Genomic DNA, 23,132 nt, shown 5'->3' on the forward strand with positions numbered 1-23,132 from the left:
AGAGAGAGAGAGACAGAGAGAGAGAGACAGAGAGAGAAATGGGAGGGAGGAAGACAGGGAGGTGTGAACTCAAAATTAAACATTTACTAAGAATGAAAGCAGTGCGTCAGACCTGAGTGACACGTAATACAGGTGGACTGCCTACTAACAGACAGGATGCCTCAAAGCAAAGTTCAATGGTCAGCAACTCCAACAGTTTGGATATAAAAAGAATTATCATCTTCACCTGACTGCCAGCAGGGAGCAATGTTTACTGTGAAGTTAAATGGGTATTGTCACATGTCAGTACTTTGCTCCATACTGAAATATTTTAAGATCTGTTGGTTGGATTGACATGAAATTGTGTACAGATATTCATGTTCCCCAGAGGATGAATCCCAATGACTTTTGTGATCCTGCGGCTTTTACTCTAGTGTCACCGTGAAGTTTTTATTTATTTTTATTTATTTATGTCTCAACTACTGCCATTAAATTGCGTTAGTCATTAGTTCAAGGTCCACACAGTTTATTATATTTAGTGTCATACTTGTGTTTGACCAGGTCGTCGAGCTAGTTTGCTGTCTCTGTCAAGTAGCTGTCCGTTAGTCAATTACTCCACAACAGGAAATGGCACTTCAAAATAAAAGATATGTGCCAGAAATTCACCGTACTTCAAAATAAAGTGTCTTCTTTATGAACCTGACACCTTTAGGAGTCACTTGTGGTCCATTCAGAATGAACCAGCGACCCGCTTTTGGACCTTGACCCACCGGTTGGGAACCACTGGTCTAGTGTGTAGGATTTAGTGTCATCTAGTTGTGAGGTTGCAGTACTGAAACTAAAGAGCATGTAGGAGAACTATGCAACTATCTGTTGGGCTACTGTAGCCCATGGCAACATGGCAGATTCTATGGGAGAAGACCATGGATGTATAAAGAGAACTAGACGCAGCATTGGAGGCAGGGCCCTGTTCATTCCTATGAAAGTTGCCATGGAGTTGGCATGAAAGGAACATGAAGCCAAAAAAGTTTGACTTCCTGTGTGTACAATTACCCATTCATTCCGCATTCCCATAGAACAAGCGCTCTAGAGACTGCCGCCAGCTAAGCAGCTATCTTCCGGTTTAGCCTTCTGGTAACTTGAATAGATTTAGATAGACTTTATTAATCCCTGAGGGGAAATTCAATTTTTTGCCCCCGCTCTGTTTTCATATACACACAGCCTTGCTTGGGGGCTCCTTGGCAGTGAGCTAGTGCCTCTCCAGCTACCAGTCCTCCATACTGGGTTTGTATGGGGACTAAGGATAGACCGATACATTGGCCGGCCGATATATCGGGCCGATATTTGAGTTTTTTACTTGTATCAGCATCGGCCGATACGTGCGTTGGTTCGCGGATTTATTTTTCCCTGGCATGATTTACAGACAGGCATCCATGGGCAGCTCTGTGTTGCCGGAAGACCCTGCAGTGCACATGCAGCGAATCCTACTGTGTACAGTAGTTGTTGTTTTATTTATGCTTCAGCTTAAATATTTGTTTATTTTATAAAGACATTACTGGAAGATTTAAGAGCACTGAACTCTTTTTTTTTTATTTGAATGTATAATAATAATAATAATATTCTACCTGTTCTACCTCAACTTTCCATCTTGTTTTAGTATTTTTTACTGTTCAATAAATGTTTCTTATTTTAAACTTGAGACCTGTAATATTTGTTATCCGTGTTTAATGTTTTTGATGTAAATTGAGGGAGCAAAAGCAGTATCAGCCCCAAATATCGGCTCAAGAAAATCGGCAGTCCATAATCGGTCATCGGCTAAGGGTGATGGAAAAAAATCGGTATCGGTCTATCCCTAATGGGGACTTGAGCAGGCAGCCCTTTGGTTCCCAAGCCAAGTCCCTATGGAAAGAGCTGCTGCCCCAATAGGGAATAGGGATAAAATGGTTCAACTGCGCAGCTTTTCAAGACGTTAGACATGTTGTTGGACTGAATGGATCAAATACACAACTAGACATCTTCCTTTGTATAAAACATCTCGTGGTCAGTTTTCTTTCGAATAGTGTGGAGCTGTTTTATGGAATGAAAATGTTAATTCACTGGATTCATCTGTGTCGCTGTCTTTGTACAAAAAGAGACTTAGAAATGCTCTGCTGTCAAAATCATTTGATCTACAAAATTATTTATCAATGAAACCGTTGTTCATGCCGTTGGTATACCAGTTACTTCAGATTTAAATTTTACTGAATACTTATAAAGTGAAATTTTTCTGAATTCTAGTATTAAAAATGTATTGACAATTTTGATGGTTGTATTTTACCACTTCTATGTCTTCTGTATGGTTTTCATCAAAATCAAATGATTTAGAGACATTTTTTCACAATGTAAGTTCATGGGAAGAAGTCTTTTTGGGCCCAATAGCATCCATTACAGACCCGTAAGTTGAAATTCCACATTTGGCTACTACGTAACATTGGCTTTAAACCTGGCGCTGTTCCTGGGGGCATGGAGAGGACCCGCTCCATATGGACTAATCAACTCATCCTAAGGTAATGAAAACACAACAGTGATTATTTTGGGGTCATTATAAACTAATAAAAAGACAGTTATGAATACTAGATGCCCCTATTGTACTCACTAGACCTTTAATATGCACATTTGAGACCCACAAAGGATGAATTGTTATTACTTAGGTGGCTCTTTCCTTTAGCACCATCATCAGGTCAAAACTCTTTCATTTTGGTTTCTGATCAAATATTACACCTGCCCACCTGCCCTCCCATCTCTCTCAGTTGAACTTTGTGTTTGACAGAAATGTTAGGCCTACATGTAAGATACATGACTCTTGTCAAATGACAGATTACTCACTAATTTAAACAGTATTAAGTTGTCCCAATGGTATCAAAGGACATTATCTTGAATAAATGAAGCATTTAATAATGGAGTTAGCCTATTTATCAACATTTTTAAAATGTAAAGTAGCCTATATTGCATTTCAGAATGAAACACTCAAACAAAGAAGCTAAATAATGTTATGAACATATTTATAACGAACATCTGTTTAAAATCATGCTTATCATGTGGGACCCTCTTACCTCTAAGTGTATGACTCCTCAACCAGGACAGCAGTGTGGCCCTGCAGGTTTCTGACCTGTCATGGACTCTCAGGTAACTTTACTTCATGATTACATAACCTTTCCTTCAGCGCCATCGTCGGGTCAAACTTTTTATTAGTCTATATCTTGCTCTAAGACCAAGTACCAGTATAACCAATGACATTTCCATTTGCCTCGGCTCTCGACTGTACTTTGTTTTCTGCTAATTTGATAGTTAGCATGCTAATACACCAGGTAGCTAATACATTTGCTAGCATGCTAATACACCAGTTAGCTAATACACTTGCTACCATGCTAATACACTAGCTAGCTAATACAGTTGTTACCATGTCACTACAATAGTTAGCTAATACAGCTGTTAGCATGCTAATACACTAGTTCTCTAATACACTTGTTAGCATGCTAATCACTAATTATCTAATACACTTGTTAGCATGCTAATACACTTGTTAGCATGCTAATACACTAATTATCTAATACAGTTGTTAGCATGCTAATACACTAGTTATCTAATACACTTGTTAGCATGCTAATACACTAATTATCTAATACAGTTGTTAGCATGCTAATACACTAGTTAGCTAATACACCTGCTAGCATGCCAATAAACTAGTTAGCTAATACAGTTGTTAGCATGCTAATACACTAGTTAGCTAATACACTTGCTAGCATGCCAATAAACTAGTTAGCTAATACAGTTGTTAGCATGCTAATACACTAGTTAGCTAATACATTAGATAGCATGCTAATACACTAGTTAGCTAATACACTAGGTAGCATGCTAATACACTAAACATTGGCAAAGCCGTTAAAATAACAAGATGGTGACCGTGGTAAAGATTTTACCTACTTTTTACCTACGTGTGTTACCATTGCGATTTTGGGAATGCCAGCACGTTGACCCCAAACTGTTCAAAAGCTTATTTATCTTTCATACAGTCTCTGACGCTAACGTTAGCTTTTAGCTCAAAGCACCACTGTGGCTATGTGCAGCCTCACAGAGCAGCAAGCTAGCATGGCTTTACAAAAGTTTTTAAAAGTCAATTTGATTTTGTTTCATGGGTTATTAACTACCTGTACATAAACTATAAACATGTAAATGTCTTACTGTGAAGAACTTTTTCATATCTTTTATATACTAATGTGTAAAAGACATAAGAAGAAGGCTGCAGATTGTATGATTTCTATCAACAGTCAGTGCACTGCTAGGAAAGGCAGCTTTATTTGTATAGCACATTTCATGCACAAGAGCAATTTAATGTGCTTTACAGAGCAATAAAATATAAAACACAATATAGCATACAGAAAATAGTGAAGAGAAAAAAGATATTAAAGGTCAATTCAATACTAAATGATTTACAGTTTTAAAAAATCAAAAATTAAAGTGCAGACAAGAGGTGCAAAGATAAAAAGATTATTCAAAATGATTTCAAATTGAGTTTGAACACAAGGTCGCAGTCATTACAGGTTGAAGAAGGCAATGTAAAAAAGGTTTTTAGCTTTGACTTAGAAGAGGTCAGAGTCAGGGCTTGTCTAACATCATCTGGGATGTTATTCCAGGTTTGTGCTGCATGATAAAATGCTGCCTCGCCGTGTTTTGTTCTGGCTCTTGGGATGGTCAAGAGGTCGGCCCCAGATTTACTCAGGGTACTAGAAGGTTCATATGTTACAAGCATGTCAGAGATAAATTTGGGTGCTGAGCCACAGAGTGATAACTACTAAAACCCCACACCCACAAGCCAGATACTTTGCGTCCAGAACTTGAAGGCTATTTTTATGTGGGACATACATAGGGTACAAATCATCAGGTATTTTCAGGATTGCAATGGATAAATTACTAATGTCTAAATACCTTCAGTAAAGGATACATTTGTCATGATTATTTCTTGTGTCTGTGGTGCCACTAAAACATCACATGGCACCAGCATAGCACACAATCTGCACCATTAGACTGAGTAAACCAACAACCTCTGCTTCAACATCCACAAGAGGGAGACACTAACTCAACCACTGCTTAGCCATTTCACTGTTACCACTAAAATATGACTGTTTGACCCACTTAAATGCCCCCAAATCCGTCTTAATTTAACTTCACTGAAGGGCATATATGTGCTTTAAAAATACTTTAAAATCTTACGACTCAACAAAAGTACTTTGCTGGATTTTCTCTAGTTGTACATGCTGCAGTAACAGCTCCACGGCCTGCTGTAAAATACAAATATTAAAGCTACTAATCAGCAGCCAAAAAGCAGTAGTTTGCTCTGTATTGTTCAGATGTAGATTAATTATTTTGGAGATGTATTTCTAAATGCTTAGTTCAGAGTCTAGCTGCATGCTGCTTGCACCTTTGCTCTCCTGGCACAAGGGGGCCTCATGTTACCTCATGATCTGCATTGTTATCCTGCTACAGTGTCTCAGAAATATGGTACCCCTAAATATTAAAGGGGTATGGGTTTTCTCTGTGTACATAAATGTGCTTTTAAAGACTGTGAAACCTCAGTTAATGTCTCACTCATTAAGCAATGAACTCTGTCGAGTGTGTGTTCAGGCTGAGACTGGCCGTTAAAGAGGTGGGCCCATAATTATATATTTATAAACAATGATACTTAATGCCAGGGGGGACCATAATGGTTGAGTGCTTTGACAGCTGCAGAGCATGTTTGTATAGTCTCAGGGTGTTTTAGGGACTTTAGACACCAAGCTTGACTTTCTGTTGCCAGCTCCACACTTCAGTGGAAAGAGGAAAGTCCCAAAGTGACCCTGGTAATCAGACCCTGGTCTGAGGGTGGCTCAGGATAACGTTAAGGAGATGAGGTGTGATTTGTGCGTGGGTGCATATGCAGGCTTATACGTGCATTTATGGTTTGTATTGTGATGTGGTAACATGGCCACACACAGGGCAGCAGTGACATTAAGTCAGTCTGTTGAAGAGGGCATCTTCTCTCTGAATTCTTCTTCTATTCTCCTCATTCCTGCTTTTGGGAGTGCAAGTTTAGCTCTGATTCTGCAGCTTGGTGACATATGACCAACCCGAGGCAACAGATGAACTGACTGACACTGTGTAGCTGATTTACTGCAACGCGCAAAATCTGCATCCTCCAAAGGAGACTACTGTCAAACATTATAGAGTGAAGCATAAAGTTTACACGAGCTTTTACGTCTTGTTTATTCATAGTGATATGAGTTCACTTGATACAGAACATGGAGCATTTATGAGTCTATTTATGAGCTATTACCAGAAAGCTGTCATTTGTAGACAAGTACAATCAGCTGTAATGTGCCACAACTGAGACAATATTGTCTGCTCTATAACGAGACTGAGGTGTGAAAATCAACGTTCTCTCTGCTGACTTAAGGCACTGAAACGTGAACAAAATAACATTAAAAAAATCCCTTCCATGACATCAAGAGGGCACAGAAAAGTTCATAAAGGAAGTTTAAGTTTCAGTGCCTTTCTGTTTTTGTTTGCCTACTCTACACTGATCTGACATTAACATGACTTAAGCATGATAATACGCCCAATTCAGAATAACAGTATCATTTTGCAGACTGCATGTTGTTAAAGTCTTTTCCTTGTTGCGTTCTCTATAAAGTGGGAGTGGGACAGTTTGTTTCTGCACTAAAGCAAAGAAATAGACTTTACATTAAGTAACACGTTGGTGACTGTATTTGTAAAAGACTTCTCTTCATGCTGTGTGAAACTAGTTTATGTTAAGTGCTCCTCATGTTTGGAAAAAGCATGTTTTGCATTTGGCATCTTGACTGCGTTTAAATTTATTCCTGAAGCTTTCATTATTAACATGACTGAACCATTCAAAGCAAGAAATAAAAGTGTGCCTTTGAACACATTCAGCTGAATTCATGTTAATAATTAAGAGTGCATTAAATTGCAGATGGGGTAAACGTTAAGAGTAAAAGCCATTGACCCAGACTGAGTCATTTTCTGCACCGAGACATGACCAAAGCACCCGAACCGAGAAAAGCATCGATCCTTGAACTTCTTGAGAAATTCAGCCTTAGTTGTTTTGAACTTGAATGCAAAACAGGCAGATGTCAGAGAGGTCGGAAATGCAGAAATTATTATGAATTCAACGAAGTGTTGTCTCTTCTCCTTCCTGCAGTGTAATTTGCCCTTGAGCGCTAATCGCTTTCAGTTTGGGGAAAGCACCAGTCAAGTGTCACTGTGCGTTCATTAAAAGATGAGCGCTGCACTGTACCTGCAGTTGTTACCATAGGTGCGCTGGGATACACATTAGGGGCTATCTACACCAAACTTCTATTAGCTCTTCTCCGAAAATACATTTGCACGCTTATCTAAAATACTTAAGTGACACTAAAAGGAAACTGATGATTTGATCGCTGCCCATTTGATTTCATGGGGATGGGAAAGGCGCACTATTGGCCACTTTGGATGGAGTGATCCCATAAACTGTCACTGAACGTCGACAAGTTTTCTTCACGCGCACACACCTGAAGCTTCTTCAGATCCTGAGCGCCCTCGCCCCCCGGTTGATGCCGAGGATCATGACCATGAACGGTGACCATCCGTCGGTTGCCACCGCGCCGCTGGATCTGCGCACCACTAACCGAGAGCGTGGGAGCGCCGGGTCGAGGACTCCGGACTGTAAAAGCTGCACCAGCAGGGACGCTCGGGTGACGGACGGCTCACCTGCACCCCCCACGTGCACAGGGACGGACAGTTTGGAAATACACAGTCCCACGGTCAGGAGCGTCCCGGGCTCAGAGACCGGTGCTCCTCGCAAACGGCCAGCGGACAAATCTTCCTCCAGGCTTCCTTTCAGGAAGCGCCCGTTTGTTGTCGAGCCGGAGACCCAGAGACAGTCACCGGCTCCATCAGAGAGCGCAGACCGCTTTTCCCCTGCGGCAGAAACGGACTTCACAATACGAGACGATTTTGCTGGGCGTTTGGAGAGAGCCGCGGATGAAGGCAGGTTGGGAGCAGCAGTGATTCCCAGGCGGGTTGACGAGGCAGCACAGAGTCCACATAGATATTCCATCCCCTTTTTGCACCAGTTTGATTATGGTAAGACATGCTGGCCAACATTCACTCTATTATTTTACTTTTTTATTATATTCTTTAAGTGTTTGTACCCAAATATGTAATAAGAAGAATTTTGAACTTTGTTACACTTCAAAGGTTTCATCTATAGCACTGTATTTCTAAGGAAACCATCATTTTGTATGTTCAAAATAATCAAGCTGGGTATATATATGTGCATAATGTGTGTCTGTGCACCCTATTGAGCGAATGTTAAGTGGGAGATGCAGGAACATCATGACACAACCTGCAGGGGCTCTCTAAATTATCTTATTTTGGTACATGACACTATTTTGGTTTTAAGCAACACACAACACAGCACACGCTCCTCCTTACTTAACATGTTGGGTCACATTGTAACACTGTGGTAGAAAAGGCAGCCGAGTTGTAGGTGATGCAGCACTGCCGCTGAATCAATGGGAAAATGTCCAGTCAGCTATTCTGCAGCTTTTCTTCTGCATGGACAAAAGTAGCTCACTGTGTCAATTCACAGTCTAACTGAATAGTATGCACACACACACACACACACACACACACTACTTTCACAGTTGCACACTTCCTTATTACAGAAAATGGCTTGTGTGTCAGGGCTGTGTTTCCATTATTATATATATTTTAATAATTTTCTTTTTTTCTTCTTCCTCTTTGCCTCTCGACTTTTATGTCTCACTCTCCCCTTCTGTCTCTTTCTCTCTGTGTCGTTCCCACTCAGTTCCATACCCAGTGTACTGTTTACCCCATGTCCCAGAGCCGCACCACCCTGTGGCCCACCCAGCTGAAAACCTGCTGACTGCTATCACTCTGGCTACACGTCAAGATGAGGATGGAGACACGTATGTTAATGTCTTTTAAATGGCTTAAGTTGGAAGTTATGCCACATATCCAAGTCACTGATGCATACAGTAAACTTAAAGATTACTGTGATTCATCCTTTATGTTACATTACATAAGTAAAACTGCACCAGTTAAGTGAGTTTGTAAACAGATGTTTTCATAAAGACTCTTTTAGGGCCGACGTCACAACAACGTCATTTCATTAGCTGGAGGCAAAACACGACTCTCCACCACAGGGCTGTAGGCTACGTAGGACTTTTAAAATGTCGTGTTGTTGTGTTATTGAGAGCCAAAATAGAAGGAGTCATGACTCAAAGCTTAAAATTTATTACATACCAGCCGCCACTGCCTGTCAACAAAAACAAAGACAACTATGGTTAAATGCGATGAGACGAAAGGACTGGACGGAGGCGATGATCAAAAATGCTCTCATGTGCAGCGCACACTTCATATCAGGTTAGGGAAAAAGTATTTCCTGTTGTAGGGATAAACAGTGTTGTGCATATTAAGAGTTATCATGTCCACCTCATCAGAAATTGGGGAGGTGTTAAGAGGAATACTGTATTTCTCTGTAACGCTAACTTTTTAGCACATTAGCTAACATTAGTTTCAATAGCAAAACAAACCGTAGGAAACCGTTCAGGTGTCGTCTCTCTTTGTAAGATTGGCACAGTAATCAACCACAAAGCCGACCATCCTGTCAAATCATCCATCCACTGAGTGAGAGCATACGCGTCGGCCAGTCTGGTCCCATTGGTCAGTCTTTACTTATTCAAGTAACACTCACAGTTCTGGAGAGTGAGTGACCTGACATGGTGTGTTCGTAGATTCAGTGTGACGCTCTACATGAAAAAGAGCCCTGTTGGACGAAGAAACAGAGCGTTATATACCTTTATAAATTGACTAATGGTTACGTAAATCACACATTCACTCCGCTCAGTGCTCTGCTGCTACGTCTCTCCGTACAGAGTTCTGGGAGTGCGCTCTGCTGCTCCGAAAGTGCGGTGCTCAGGATAACCGAACGGTACATTCAGGCAGTGCTTCAAATTTAGGAACGGTGCAGTTTGTGCCAAAGTGCGCTCTGACACTTGGAATGAGTATTTCTGAATGCATCATCTTCCTCCATTGCCTAAAACAAGCCAACAGAACTAGCTAATTAGCACTAGCTAATGTCTGTAGAGAATTGTTTTGCCTCCAGCTAAGCGACGCCCACCAAAAAACATCATACCGTTGACCAGTTTTGCTGTTGTTTAACGCGGTCCCCTGTGACTCGAGTTCATGTCCATGTTTGGCTCCTTCGTTCACCATCAAGGCATGCAAAAAAAAACACATTCACAAAGTTCATGTAACATGGTGTGATTAACTGATATACATATGGTCATTTAGGGAGTGAAGTATTCCTTTAAGTTTTGTTTTGTTTTTTTCTTTAAAGTGGTAACTATTCATGTTTAAAGTTTCTCACATAATCTATGTGTGTTCATGGATCTGGTAAATCTGTCTATAGAGCTGCATCTTCCTCTGTGCGTGAACCATTAGGCGTTTTCCACAGCAGACATTTTAACTTGTAGGAGTAGGTATTACTATTATTAGTATTCAAACGTCCCTGTAAGCCGTCATACTGTGACATTGAGCCAGTGTGCTCACTACCAGGATCCTGAAACTGCGGCAGCTAAATGGAATTCAGGCATCATTAATTTTATTCTTTACACCTCATCTTTTCCTACTGTGACATGTTAAAATGTCTCACATGATAAAAGTTCTGTGACATTTCAGTCGGCATCTTAGCTCCGTACCAGCCAATAACAGACTGCAGTTCTGCACACTGCCTCTCTGCAGGCCTGACACTTTTACTACTTGAACTATCTTCTCAAGGGGAGACCGTCGACACGGTCATAAAGAGTGAAATTGAAATGGTCACATAAAAAACAAGTTAACACAAGTGATTCACAGGGATACACCCATAAAACACTAGTCTCAGCGAGTGAAGATCTGACCTCATAAACAAACTTCTGGCGTTGCGCAACCTGGATGTGGTTTGTGAGGCATCTGTAATATCATCTCAGTTTATTTGTTATGCTCCCTGTGACTCACCTGGTTGTTCATATTGAACAGGTACAGTCAGTGCCCCCTTTATATCCAACTGTTGTTTCACTTCCTGTAAGGGAACCTGGTACAGTGTAGATCAGGAATGATTCACAAAGTGTCAGTGAAGGTTTTGATCAGTCACGTTAACCTGGACACTGTAGCAGATGAGTCTGTGCTGCTTGAGTCTATAATTTTAAGTCTCTCAGGGCGTAGGATTGAGAGTACCGTACACAGGACACTGGAGGAGTTCTCGAGACCACATGAATGCAAATATTAGGCTTTAACGCATGGATACTTAACTTTGTGTAAAGTTTTAACATCCACCCACACACTAACTGAAATGTCAAACTCATACAAGAGTGCACACACACATACACACACGCTCACACACGCTCACACAGAGTCATAAGACTGGAAACATAGCATGTCCAAGAATTAAATGACTTTGATGTTGCGGTTTCAAAAAGTATCAGCATCATTTGCATCCATTCTCGTGATGACCAACATTTAGCAGAGCCGTAAGTCCCGTGACAAGTCACAGCTGCTTATTGTCCCATATCTGCCCGAGAAACTCATAATCACCATGACACATCCCCTATTAAGAGATAGTGGCAAGGAAATAAGTAGAGTGCAATGTTAACTACGCTAACGCTCACAATAGCCATGATAAACGGTACTTTTTTTTGTTTATATATACTTGTTGTATCGTGACAATAAATTGTTGACATTCCTCTCTGGAGCGTCATACGAGAATGTTATCCAAATTTGCAATGCAGGCACAGATCTAAATGGAAATATTTTATTTATGAGATTTAATGCACCAAAGCTGCAGTGCAAAGACTTTTCAAAAATCTGGCCCCTTTGTGATGAAGTGGAGACCTCGGCAGGCTTCTGCAGTACCTACTTGTTGCTCTGTGGTCGTCTGAAACTTTGTGTGAATTCTGCAGAAAGAAACATTCTCAGCCCCCCTGTACTTTTCACACCGTCTGTATGTACATGAGTGTGTATGTGTGTGTGCGTGTCAGCATAAAGTGAGTGACGGGGAGCGTGCGCGTCCTCTTACGTCAATAGGGCGTTCATCGTCTGTTCTCAGCGCTGCTGAGCCCCTTAGTTTCGGGAAAACCAGTGAGTGCTCAGTTTTTAAACACGATTGCGGTTTTTCTCAGGTGTCTCTGTCTCTCTCTCTTTCTTCTCTGTGTTTTTAAATGAATGGGCTCAAAAAACCCAAACATCCGTTCCTCACTTCCTCATTTACCGCTTTCTTTCTATCAGATTCATCTCTTTCTCTCTCTCTCTCTCTCTCTCTCTCACCTCTTGTCACTTGCTTATCCACGCTATCATTTGTACATGAGATGTGCTGATTGTCTTACAGCTCCTACAAATAAATTCCCTAGGTGCTTCCAGTCAGTCAGTGCATTTACATGCATAAAAACACTTGTATATGCAGAGTTTGGCAACACTCTGATGATTGAAACTGTTATCTAACACCTTTACTGAATCATTACCTTACTTGCTGACTTGGATCATTTTAAATCACCATGTCATGTAAACTCAGAACTTTGATTTTTAATGATGTTGTAATTCTGCATGTGCTCTTAACCACATGTAAACTTTTAGAAAAGACACAAACACAAAAGACTAAAAGTCTATAGCCACACTAGTGGTTCTGTAAGGCAAAACCAGGCCCCTAGGAAGTGAGCTGGGCTTTGAAGACAATTTTCATAGTGGCCAAACAGTGGAATTACATCTTCGGGTCCATCATGTGATGCCATTGGGCCCCAAAAGACTTTTTTCCCATAGATTCAATGATGTATTTGATCCATTTAGACTGACAACATTTCCAATGTCAAGAAGAGCTGCACAATCAAATCATTTAACCTCCATTCAAGTTAGCAGAGGGCTAAACTGTAAGTTAACCACTCTTACTCTGTGGGCTCAATGATGTGGAAGATATGGGGTAATTTCACACAGGGGAAGTGAAACTTTTTTGGCTTCATGTGCCTTTCATGCCAACTCCATGCCACCTTTCATGGGAATAAATGGGGCCCTGCCTTGAACGCTGTATCTAGTTCTCGGTATACATCCGTGGGGTGTACACATGATTTGAATTAAATTCTCATGTCAGCATGGCAACGTGCTCACAATTACAGCGCTAACTTGCTGATGTTCAGTGGATAATGTTAACCATGTTCACCATCTTAGATTAATATGTTAGCGTGCTAATATTAGCTAATTGGCACTTAATGTAAAGCATATTTATGGTCGATGGAAATGCAGTTTTTGAAATGTAGACCCATGAAAGGTCAGCAGATCATCAAAGCTATTACAGTTTATGAATGTGTGTATCAAATTCCATGGCAATCCATACAATAGTTGTGTACCCGAGGCCCTGATCACACAGAAAGCATTTTAGCAGCTGGAGGTGGCTTTTTGTAATAGTTTTAAATGAGAATGAACCTTTTTGTTCCCAGTTTTTGAGTTGCGATGCGCTTCGTGTTTCTGCACTCTAGGGGCCTTTTGCTGGAGCGAGTTGAACAAACTTCAACTCAGAGCAGAAAAGCACCCCACGTCATCACAGCTTTTTCCCCATTGTCCAATGGGATGACTTGAGAGGTGGGCCTTCTGTGGTGGTCACAAGTTTATAGTTGGTGTACAAAGGAGGAGAGATTGGTGGTAGTGGTTGCTGGGTGTGCAGAGCTATACGGCCCCTGAGTCATCCTAAAATATGCCTGGAAATGGCCATCATTGAGGACAAGCTCCTGGACCAAGTTGTGGTACCCCCACGTAATCCACCCTCTTTTTCGGGTCTCATTTACCCACACAGATCTCCGTTCCCCTGTGTCCACCAAACTATTGGGTAGTATCCTCTGCCTGTCCATTTTAGTAACAAGCTACTAATTACTGTGTAATAAATAAAATGAATAAATTCACGGTAGATTGATTACATGGTGGCATTCAATTTTTAAAAAAAGGGCAGTGCAGTGCGCCTTTCTGTGTGATCAGGGCCTCATGGCGCCAGAGGAAAAGTTATTAGGATTCATCTTCTGGGAACTATGGCTGTCTGAGCCAAATTTGATGGCAGTCCATCCAATAGTGATATTTCAGTCTGGACCACAATGGTTGAACCAACTGACTGACATTACCACCCATACAGCCACGCCACTAGCATGACCAGAAACACTCTATAATGGCAAATAACTGAACACATCCTGCACACATATCAACACAGCAACTTACCACCAGAGATGGAACTCTACTTACTGTCTCTTAGTTCGCAGTGCGTGTTCTGCAGACTGCCACGCATCCTTTAGGGCACTAATCTGATCTAATGATGGTACTGATAGTAATTAAGGTATTTCTGTTAATTGTATATGTTCAAGTATACATCAGACAGCCAGTCATTCGTTCCTTTTTCACACACCGAAGCAACTACGTAGGAAAAAGACGGTGTTTGCTTATGGTGTGAATGAGTCCACAGTCCTCCTGTTTTACTATCATCCAGCAACGCTCAACTGTGGCATGAAAGAGTGAATCATACTATCTGTGAGATTGTGTGTGCTGTGCTTTGAACCTCTTTTGCGAGTCCAAGTTTTCTGAGGAGCTTTCCGACCTGAGATGTGCGCAGATTAATGTTCAATATCCTGTATCATCCAAGAATGGAGCTCATATAGGAGCTTCAAAGGGCTATCACTCACTCACTCACTCACTCACTCACTAACTGTCTGAATCAAGGTTAAAACTGAGCACATTAATGTAAAATGCACTATGATTGCTTTTGACAATGAGTTGTTACCGTTATGATGGAAAAACCCCAGATCCCACCGTACAACAAACTGCTTGCTCATCCAGGTTTCCCCCACGACCACTTTATCCACAAAATCTGGAAGTCGTGGCATTCCTTATGACGAGCACAGCGGACTGTAAGCCGTCATTTCTTGTTAACCGGACTGTGGGGCGGGCTCTCTGCTTCTCTTTTGTTTACTATTCACACCACTGACACATCACCTCATTGCTCAGCTGGTCCACAGACCACAGCATATGTTAAGGCTTAGTCTGAAGTTCAGCTGCGTCCTTCACCCTCCATACCAAACAGGATACCGCACGATGCTGCCTTCTCTCTCAGCCTTCTTCTTTTTTTTTCTCGCAGTCTCTTTTCTTCTCACTCTCTCACTGTCAGTAACGCGGCAGGCTCGGGACTCCTGTCTGCGTCAGTGCCGCTGTGCCTGGGGTTATCTGGGGCTGTGGTCTGCCCCACTTCCAGGAACTAGAATCAGCATAGTTTCATCTTAAGAGAAAAAGAGAGAGATGGATGCAGATAGAAGAGAGTATAACACGAGAGATAGAGTCACTTTAGAAGTAGGGGTGTTGCAATATACTGGCACTGACGACATTTAAAAATGAAATATTAATATCATGTTAATAAAACACATCATAATGTCATGTGTAATCCAGCACCTCTTAAATCGTTTGTCTTTTTTTAATCCATTCTCGCTTTGCCTCCCTCCTCCAACGCTTCTAGTTGCCTTTTCGCCATCCATTAAGTGTAATTGTTCTTTTTATATGATTTCATACAGTTATGGTTACAGACTCACTCCACCTCCCTACACTTGTATTTTGAGTGTAATTAATTTGACAAAAAGGCGACAGAAAATATAACAAACAGAGTTGAAGGGGCTGTGGATGAAATTCAGAGTGTGTGAGTTGTACATGGTTCTCAACATGGAGGTGGCTGAGCTATGCTGCTATCGCCATAAACAGTGCTGACAGAGCTAATGGTGTTAACCATGCGGGAACCAAAGGGTGGGCTGCTGCCGCAACAATACTGTCCTGATATCGGCGGTACCTGCTGTGTGATTGCAGTGCAAAGCGGTTGCGATGAGCTAGCCAATGTAAGACACATGCGCTAACATACATGTGTGCCCGGACTTGGTTACCCCAACAAACCACCGAGGTAGCTTGACTTCATTCTCTGCTCAGGACGTCATTACTCTGCCATATCTTTACATTGCATATAGTGTTCTGCTACGCTGATGCTCTGAATGTTGCGTACATTCATTTAAAGATGAATTTTACCAGATACCATATTTTTTCTTTCTTTAACTTTATGTATAGATGTCATAGGCGGCACGGTGATGCAGTGGTTAGTGTTGTCGCCTCACAGCAAGAGGGTTCCTAGTTTGATCCTTGTGGTGGGGGAGCCCTTCTTTTCAGTTTGCATGTTCTCCCCGTGTCAGCGTGTGTTTCCTCCAGGTACTCCAGCTTCCTCCCGCAATCAAAAGACATGCAGGTTAGGTTAATTGGTGACTCTAAATTAGCCGTAGGTGTGAATGTGAGTGTGAATGGTTGTCTGTCTCTATTTGTAAGCCCTGTGATAGTCTGGTGACCTGTCCAGGGTGTACCCTGCCTCTCGCCCAATGTCAGCTGGGATAGGCTCCAGCCCCCCATGACCCCTAACAAGATAAGCTGTTACGGAAAATGAATAGATATCATATATAGATATTGCAATAATATCATTGTAGTGTACTCTTTTGGCCACAATAATCATGTCGGCTCTAATATGAAGGCAACTATTGACACATTATTTGAGCTCAGTGCTTTGAGAGATAAGTATCTAGAGTGGTAGCATGATTTATCACACCATTTGCAAAAAGATTTATTGCTGAGACTCTGCAGGGGCTTTTCAAGGCATGCGATAGGTGCCAATGAGTGTACAGTACATGTACAGTAAATATGATTAATAAATCTTGTGTTGTTACAGATTTATTCACAGTGCTGAGTTCAGTTACAGGAACACACACCAGCTGAGGAAAGAACCATCACACTCCCGCTCCAGCGTGCAGTTCTGCTTTTTCTGCTGTTCGCTCTGATGTCAGGTGCAAATCATCTGATTGTTTATTGCAGTTGCAGCTCTAACTTGCGCGTGCACAGCAGCATGTAGTTGGAGAGTTGATGTCCTTGCTGGTTCACGTGTGTGCAGTTATGCATGTATGTGCACATGCACACATTTTGCACTTATTTATTGGTTTAGTTGTAAAATTGTTGAGTTATATGCACCGACATAGCAGAGTCTGCCTTTGTTTGTCTTTCCCTGCAACCACCAAGTGAAGGTTGGCACATGCTTATCCTTCAGTTTAACAAACCGGAGGCATTATTCTGTTCATACTTGCCTTCATCAAGTTGCAAAGAATCTGAATGTTTCCACTGTGAATATAGAGATTATGTAAGATGTTTGGTTTATATGTGGTTGGAAGAGATAATTACAGTAATTTGATACTGTTATAAGGCACATAGATAGATTCCATGAACCAAACACCAGCCGCATGTAAATGCAGAGCTCAGCACTGTATGTCTGAGTGTCTGTTGTTTGCTCAGAGAGGTCTCTTTAATCTATATTTTTTTCAAGCAGGAAATTACCATCATTAATGACTCCATGTCAGTGGAAGTGTTGCAAGCGCTGTTGTCATTATAAGAACTTATTTTCTGACCTCAAATTCTATGCAAGGGTGCTTTAACTTCTCAAGAAGCGTCCCTGTTTCCTGTTACATGATTATACTGTACGTCTGATTATGACTTCCCCATTGGATGAAGCTGACTGAGTGTACGTACAGAAAGCCCCTGCAAAGTAGGTTGGCTGAGGAGTGCTACTTCACACATGCAGGTATCAAAAACAGGTGCTCTTTGGATCCAAGGACATATGTGACCCAAAAGGAGGGAGAAGTTAGACTTGTACTTTTCTTTGTGATTAATAATTCATAAACAGAAAAATATTAATGCACACTGCTTTACAAAAGTTAAAAAGCCTTTAATATTTGGGCACGATGCCCAGATGAGGACTGTGAGTTGAAATGTGTAGGCGCTAAGCCCATTTATTAACGGCCTTTTAACTTTTGCAAAGCAGTGTGCCTTGGTTTTTGTCTGGTTATGACTTACTGATCACAAAGCAAAGTACAAGTGTAACCTCTCCCTCCTTTTTTGGTTACAGAAAGCCCCTGTCAGAAACCATACAGCTTAATGGCTGGATTTCACAGCACACAGAGCAAGATAAAGAATGCTGCCATTGTTACTGACAACAGGAAGTGACATAAAATCAGTCTGGCTCTTACTGGAAGCTGCTTCTTCTGACAGCATGAAAAAGAAAAATGTGAAAACTGCTATACGGTGTTCTTTAGCATGCCCTCCCCCCGCTTAGTTTCCTGCCTTTCCCTGTCCTAAACTTTGGCCTGCGTTTGTTCTTTCGCTTCACGTATAGACCACAGATAGTGGTTTCCCCTTTAGTCTTGATAAGGGTGTGATAAGGGTGGTGTGAGTCATGCCTGTACATTTGTGGAGCTCCACGGTACAACTGCCATGGGATAATTAAGATCAAGCAGAATTTGTTACTTCTGATTTCAGAAAAACTAAAGTCTTTCGCCGGTTAGATTTTAAAGTCGAGAAGAAAATGTGTGATGTTTCATCAGCATGAGTGATAGAGCTATATACACTAGAGCAACAGTTTCTGCATATCTTAGATCAGGATAAAGACAGAAAGCAGAAGAAACCTTGCCTGACTCGGTCCAGGGGCATCAACATCGGCCTACCAGCAAATCCAGAGCTGTCAATAAACATGTTGTATCTCATGAGTTCAATCCATACGAAAGCCATGTATGTGTAAAACAAACTTTTAAAAAGTTTGACATAGCTGTGAGGTTGCCAGGTAACTGGCTGAGATGTCAAGATGACATTTTGCTTCTAGTTTCTACATATAACATGAGCTTTTAAAGTGCTGGTATGGGGTTTTACAGTCAGACCCACTTAAATATCCTTTTGCATAATCTCTCTTTCAGCTGTTGTAGAGTAAAATTATTTGTGTCTGTTGTTTTCTTGTGTATCCATTACAGAGCCCTCCATATAGCAGTGGTGCAGGGGGAGTTGGCCATCGTCCGCAAACTGATCCAACTCCTGTTGTTGGCTCGCAGAAGCCTTGATGTCTACAACAACCTCCGTCAGGTAACCAAATGCACTTTCGATACGCACCTGTTACATTTCTGCAGCACACTAAACAAAAATAGTACTAAACAGTACCCAAAGGCAGCTATTTGGCTCCGGGAATCTGTTTGGTGCTATATGGCACACATCTTAAGGTGCTATACAGCAGTGGTTCCCAACTGGTCCAGCCACTGAGTCCAGCTTTCTCTTAAGTCATCAGTTCAAGGTCCACACAATTTAATATATTCAGCATCACACTTGCATTTGGCCATGCCATGGAGCTAGTTTGCTGTCTCTGTCAAGTAGCTGTCCGTTTGTCACTGACTCTACAGGAGGAAATGCCAATTCACTGTACTTTAAAATAAAGCATGTTTTGTACAAACCTTCGCAAGTCACTTGCGGTCCATTGAGAATGGACCAACAAACCACTTTTTTTTTGTACTACAACCCACCAGTTGGGGACCACTGCTGTATAGCACATTTGTCATATAGTTCTATATAGAGCCATTAGAGGTGGCAAATACTACTATATTGTTTTAGATTTTTGAGATTTTCTGTATGCATGCAGTACTAAACTCTTATTGAGGAACACAATATGTTACCCTTTCAAGCCTGGAATATTAACGTTCACGTGGGGCAAAGGTCAAGAGCCACTCCTTTCATTTGTTATCCTCTGAAAATACACCGTTTGCAGGCTATTTTAATGTCATGTTTTTATTTTTTTGTCCCAGTCAAACTAAACTCGACTCAACTTAAAAAGTTGTTTGTGTGGCAGCAGTGCTATATAGCACCTCAACCCACGCAAAAGAACTTTCAAGGGACCAACATTTTTCTGTGTGCCATGAAAACATACATGCATGCACATATAGCTGCTGTCATTACATTTACAAATGCAGAATTCAAAATCAATAGTTTGACATTTGTGGGAAAATATTGTCCTCCTTTCCAGTCCGCTTTTTTTTTTTTTTTTTAAATGTTTCAGTTCTGTTTCGCAACACATATGAAAGAGGTCTCGGCCTCAGTCAGTATAACATAATGAAAGATAGAATAGAAATGAGAAGGGAACTTCTGTCCCAGACAACCACAGCATGTAAAATACATTCCCCGTGCCGCCTCACCCTTCTGATAACAGTAACATGGAAAAGAATGAAAGAGGAAGTGCCTTGGTTTCCTCCTTGCCTTGCACTGTGTTATCACACTCTCTTACAGTCATCGCTGCTGATGATTATGCAGTGGAATTCACCCTTCCTGGTTTCTCCACCTGCACTTGCCTCAAGCCAAAGCCAAGCACATGCCCGGAAGGACTACATGTGTTTTCCAGTGTTTTGTTTTATTTTGTACATGGTTTTCTAGTGTTCGGTGTCCCTGTAGGTAGGGATTTTTAGGTTTTGCATTTTGGATTTGCCATGTTGTGAAATTCAGATGAGATGATTAAGTGGTGCGAAGTGTGACTCCCATGAACTCTCATGAACCCAGCATTCATATCTCATGTCTTGGCCTCTTAACTCAAAGCACATGAAGAGAGTGGAGAAATGACATGATATCATGTCCCTTTAAACTCATATTACATTTGCTTTTTTCTTGACTGACTCTTTGTCCAGGGCAACTTTGACTAGTCACAATGATAATAATGGGCAAAGGGTCTTTAAACTTTCACTAAGGTGAGTAGTCTTATGAAAACTGACTGTACCAGTTACAGTGTACCTTACTGGAATGTGCACAAGGAGTAATCTTTGAGTGTTTCCCAATTCAGGGCTGTCCCAGCCACTGGCCTCAAGCCAGCACTCTTCCCCTCTGTTGTCTCCACCTTCTCTGCATTCTGCCAGCTTTCTCCTTTTCATCCTTCAGCAGAGAAAGCACCTGAGTCGTGCAGAGCTTTAGTTCTCAATGCTGGAGTTTCACACCACACAGGACACCGCAGGCTCGCTTACCAGAAATAACGCTTGTGCTATCATTGGTTGTTGTCTTTCCTCATCGCTGAGGCTTGACAGAATAGGTTTTGTGATATCCTGTGTAAACCCTGGTATGAAAATGCATGCACGCGACAAACACGCACTCACAAACCTTTTTTTCACACACTCACACATATTATGCCAAATGCATTTCTAGCCCAAAAAGGGAGATTTTCAGGCCCAAGTCCCGTCACAGTCATTTGCCTACCAGATTGTGTGGTTTTAACTACCAGGCATAAAGACTTCAAAAGGGAACTTTCTATATTTCAAAACATAAAGTTTACCAGACAGACTTGAAAACATTTTCTGGCATTGGCCAACTTCCCAAAGATATAGTAAAAAATAAAATACAGCTCCTCCAATGTTGATGACAAATCCTGAGTTTCTGTGGTTTTGCGTATGGAACTTTTTGACAGAGTGTTACTATCAGTACTGTAACTGAACAACAGTGCAAGTGTCAGTGCTTGATTTGCCTTCCACTCCATGAACTACTATGATGGTAGAGACAGCTGTTTGATACTCCCACACTGGTCATGCTATCAGTGTGGCTGCACAAACACACAGCGTAGTAGTCAACGTTTCGCTGCTCTCCCCACAGCTGATGGTGTAGTGCGTGGCACTGACACTAGTGGGGTTTGGGGACTGAATCTCCAGGGGCCACCTACACGAAAACATATTGTTATGGTCATGTGCTTTAAAGACATCCACCAAAGTGCGTGTGTTACTTCTGCAATGCAGCATGCAGATGATCCGTAACAATTTATTAATCACTTCTTTAAAAACATTTTTGCAAATAGTCACATTCACTGAACTGTAAAAATCTTTTTGTTCAGATTTATATCAGTTCATTTTTTTTCCCAGTTTTTATGTGCTTGCTGGTGGCATGCCTTTTTTTAAATGTGTGTGTGAGTGTGCGTGCACGAGTGAGACATCTCTGTGTGTTTGTGTGTGCTTTAGTATCCTTGTTCCGAGAAGTCACATGACTCCCCCCCCCCCCCCCCCCCCCGCTTTGGGCTGTTTCTCAACATACCTTGGTTCAATGGGTAGTTTACGGGGACTTTCCCTTGCTGCGTCTCTCTCTCTCTCTCTCTCTCTCTCTCTCTCTCTCTCTCTCTCTGTCTCTCTCTGTCTCTCTCTGTGCTTTCTCTATCTGTCTCGCTCTCACTTCAGTATCTTTTTTCACATCTTTGGCCGCATATATCTTGACATAATTCAGGGTTTGTCACCATAACTGATGAACTGACTGGTGTTATCAGAGTAACGTCAACAACACTGACGTAAGAGCATGTGATGTTTATTTGTGCAACAGGACTTGCTTTACGCTATACTTTTCACCACAGAAGAATACTCTCTGTCTGTTGCCTTCCACCTCTCTTTGTGTTTGGCTCTGCCTACAGCCCGGGGCTGTTCTTCATGCCCAGAAACCTCCTCTCATCTTTTCACCTCCCGAATGTTGAGCTGCTCATTTTGCAGGAATGCAAGTGTGCAAGGACAGACCCAGGGGAAAGAGAAGGGATTTTCCCTTGTTATCCTGTCTTTCCCCTGGACTCCCCTCTGCTGCTTCCGCTTCTTCCTCATTCCTCCATCTCTCCGCCCTGCGTCCCCCCCTCACCCCCTACCCACCCTTCCTCTTATCTTTGCTGGATTTTTGTTTGAGTCACTCTGAAATCCTTTACAGGAAGCCACAGCTAGGATCTGCCAAATTTGAGAGGTCTATTTTTAAGGCCTTAAAAGGCCTTAGTGTGGAAGGTACTCCTGGATTCTACCATACATGTTTCATTAGTGCTGTGTGGGGTCAAAATAGTAGTATGGCTGCTATTCACAGTGACTGATTATAGGAAGTTCAAGAAATGCAGATTTTATAGGGGATATGATTGTGTGTGCGTGTGTGTGTGCTCTTTTCTGTGTGTTTCTGTATCCGTAAGTGTGTGTGTGAGTCATTGGATTCAGGGAAACGGGAGATGAAGGGAGGAACACTGGCATTGACACACTTGAGGAATTCCACAAAGGCGCTCTCCCACTGCTAGACTACTTTTTTTAATAGTCTTTACTGGAACAAATCCCCAGCACGCACACGCACACACACACACACACACACACACACACACACACACAGTAACAATAAAGCAAAAGTGAAACTTGGAA

The 23,132-nt window shown here is 41.7% G+C and overlaps 1 protein-coding gene across 2 annotated transcripts in view; it reads left to right on the forward strand.

The window, feature by feature from the left end:
• The first annotated feature begins 7,261 nt into the window (after positions 1–7,261).
• Positions 7,262–23,132, forward strand: part of ddx61 (DEAD (Asp-Glu-Ala-Asp) box helicase 61) — a 34,665-nt gene continuing 18,794 nt past the window's right edge. For both annotated transcript variants that reach the window (XR_013492196.1, XR_013492197.1), the window contains exons 1-3: positions 7,262–8,136; positions 8,864–8,984; positions 18,948–19,056. The gene's annotated coding sequence lies outside the window, so the exon portion shown is untranslated. The remainder of the gene's footprint in view (positions 8,137–8,863; positions 8,985–18,947; positions 19,057–23,132) is intronic.

The sequence above is a fragment of the Epinephelus lanceolatus genome, chromosome 10 (genome assembly GCF_041903045.1).
Source record: "Epinephelus lanceolatus isolate andai-2023 chromosome 10, ASM4190304v1, whole genome shotgun sequence".
Classification (NCBI taxonomy): domain Eukaryota; kingdom Metazoa; phylum Chordata; class Actinopteri; order Perciformes; family Serranidae; genus Epinephelus; species Epinephelus lanceolatus.